The sequence below is a fragment of the Corythoichthys intestinalis genome, chromosome 2 (genome assembly GCF_030265065.1).
Source record: "Corythoichthys intestinalis isolate RoL2023-P3 chromosome 2, ASM3026506v1, whole genome shotgun sequence".
In the NCBI taxonomy this organism is placed as follows: Eukaryota; Metazoa; Chordata; class Actinopteri; order Syngnathiformes; family Syngnathidae; genus Corythoichthys; species Corythoichthys intestinalis.
In genome coordinates this window covers 42,611,276-42,614,238 of record NC_080396.1, presented here as the reverse complement: position 1 = coordinate 42,614,238, position 2,963 = coordinate 42,611,276, and positions in this window count along the sequence as shown.

The following is a 2,963-nucleotide window of genomic DNA, read 5'->3' as shown; positions in this document are numbered from 1 at the left end:
AAACACAGGTTCTCGTGTTTGGAGGAGAAAGAATACTGAATTGCATCCGAAGAACACCATACACACTGTGAAGCATGGGGATGGAAACATCATGCTTTGGGGCTGTTTGTCTGCAAAGGGACCAGGACGACTGACCTGTGTAAAGGAAAGAATGAATGGGGCCATGTATCGAGAGATTTTGAGTGAAAATCTCCTATCAGCAAGGGCATTGAAGATGAGACGTTGCTTTCAGGATGACAGTGATCCCAAACACACAGCCAGGGCAACAAAGGAGTGGCTTCGTAAGAAGCATTTCAAGGGCCTGGAGTGGCCTAGCCAGTCTCCAGATCTCAACCCCATAGAAAATCTGTGGAGGGAGTTGAAAGTCCGTGTTGCCCAACGATAGCCCCAAAACATCACTGCTCTAAAGGAGATCTGCATGGAGGAATGGGCCAAAATACCAGCAACAGTGTGTGAAAAGCTTGTGAAGAGTTACAGAAAAAGTTTGGCCTCAGTTATTGCCAACAAATGGTACATAACAAAGTATTGAGATGAACTTTTGGTATTGACTAAATACTTATTTTCCATCATGATTTGCAAATAAATTCTTTAAAAATCAAACTATGTGATTTTCTGGGTTTTTTTTTCACATTCTGTCCCTCATGGTTGAGGTTTACCCATGATGACAATTACAGGCCCCTGTAATATTTTCAATTGGGAGAACTTGCACAATTAGTGGTTGACTAAATACTTATTTGCCCCACTGTACATGGGTTTGGAGCTTTTTTGTGGTAGTTTAAAAGTAAACATTTGGGGGAAAAATCCTTTTATCTATCATAGATCCTGTGTCTGTATAAGTGGCAAATTTACCGAAGCTCTGTTTATACAAAAACAGTAATTGCATTTGTCAAGAAATACAAAAACATTCGAAAAGCTCAACGTTAGCTCTAACGCAGCAAAGATAAGACATCATTTGCTCCTGAAAACCTAAAAAGAAAAACACAAATTTGTCCACCTGATTCAAGATACTAAGAAACCAATTCCCAAATTTAAATGATTGGAGCAGGAACAGTTTACTTCTTACCTAAAATAACGGGCAATGATGTGTACACACATTCACACACGTGCACAGAAAGCATGCGCAGTGCACTGACCACAAATATGGTGGAGCCCACCCCACAAAGATTTGGTGAGCTTCTGCACACATTTTAATGTGCATGCCACAAAAGCACTGTATTTTGTAATTCAACTGACGTGTCTAAACACATAAACAAGTGATAAAACCTTGACGCATACACATTTGCTAACCTTATGATGGAATCGTTATTTGTGTTTACATGAAATGTGTTTAGCTTTATGAGGGCATTTGTGTAAACGTTTGACGTCGGGCCCACCCAGGAAGTGATTCCACCCTTTCATGATGCACATAACTCCCCCCTACTCCCACCCACACACGTTTTTTTTTTACCGTGAGTGCTTTGCCTTCACATCTACTCCTGTGAAAAGACTCCATTGTTCCCCTCGGTGTGTGGAAGGAGGCTAAGCTCAAGGCAGTCATGACGCTGGCCCGTGGGGCAGAGGCTGAGGCGTTGGGCGGCTGCCTAAAACCACACAGGGGAGCCTACAGACACAGAGCATCACTGTGCCACTCACAGCCGACTGTTGGAGGCCTGCCTCTGCCCAACGGTAACGTATGAAAAAGTTCACAACATGGCATTAAAAAAAAAGAAAGAAAAACACTTAACAGTCAACGCAACACAGCAGGTTCAACTGACTCAACGGCTGTTTGCGCTGCCATATTTGGTGGCATTCTGAAGGAGAGTTGTTTAGCCCGAGGGTTATTTGCAGGGCCAGAGCCTATTGAAATTGTTTGGTCTCAAAAGAAGTGGGAAAGCTGACATTTTGGTGTGGGGTGCCTATTTTGTAGTGATTTTGAGACATCTCTAGGAGACTTAAAAAATGAACTCTTTCAATGACTTTCCAAAATCTTGCTTGGAAGTAGGCATATTTTAAACATTGTTTTCCCACAATTTTAAAAGTTTCCAGATATATCATGGGCATGTCACACAAACTATTAATGAAGCCCATATATTGCTGTCTATTGTTCATGCATCACTGTAAATGCAAATCAGAGTTTGTCCAAAATTGTGCACCTTGAGCATAGCACCATGTTGTGCTGCAACATGCCTGGCATTACTTATGTCTTCTGGAAGAGATGCAGCATAATTAAAAGGAAGAGAGAAGGTCTCCAACTGAGCTCCATAGTTATTGTTTCTACAGAGCAAAAATGTGTGGAATTACTTGTCTACTTCAGACCCATTCCGAGCCCTTCTGGAGCTCTAATCGAATTTTTTATTCGATCAGAGGTGGATAGAGTAGCCAAAAATTTTACTGAAGTAAGAGTAGCGTTACTTCAAAATAATATTACTCACCTAAAAGTAAAAGTATTAATCCAAAAAATGTACTCAAGTACAAGTAAAAAGTATTTGCTGAAAAGAATACTCAAGTAATGTGTAACATTGTGAGTTAAGTTATTTATATGAACTGTTGTGATAATTATATTGTACAATAACCCATTACAAACACACTTTATTTCCAAAGAAATACAAAAAAAATAAATAAAAAAAAAATTGAATTCCGGCCAGAGGGGAAAAAAATACATAAATTAAGCATTATAAATGAAACATTATTCGTCCAAAGATTATGAATGCCCTCTGGTGGAGAAAATAGCATTTAGTTTGAATAGTGAATAGTTCCTTTATAATTACTATGATGAAATCAAAATGATCAATATCTCCGGTTTTCCTTGGTCACTCGGTGCCAAATAAAAAGTCAGGTTGAAGGCAGCGCTCTATGTCAAATACGGTACACAAGAAAGCCCGCCCGTCTCATCAGACCATAGGACATGGTTCCAGTTGCGGGCTTTCTTGTGTACCGTCTTCAGAAGAGGCTTCCTCCTGGGGTGACAGCCATGCACACCACTT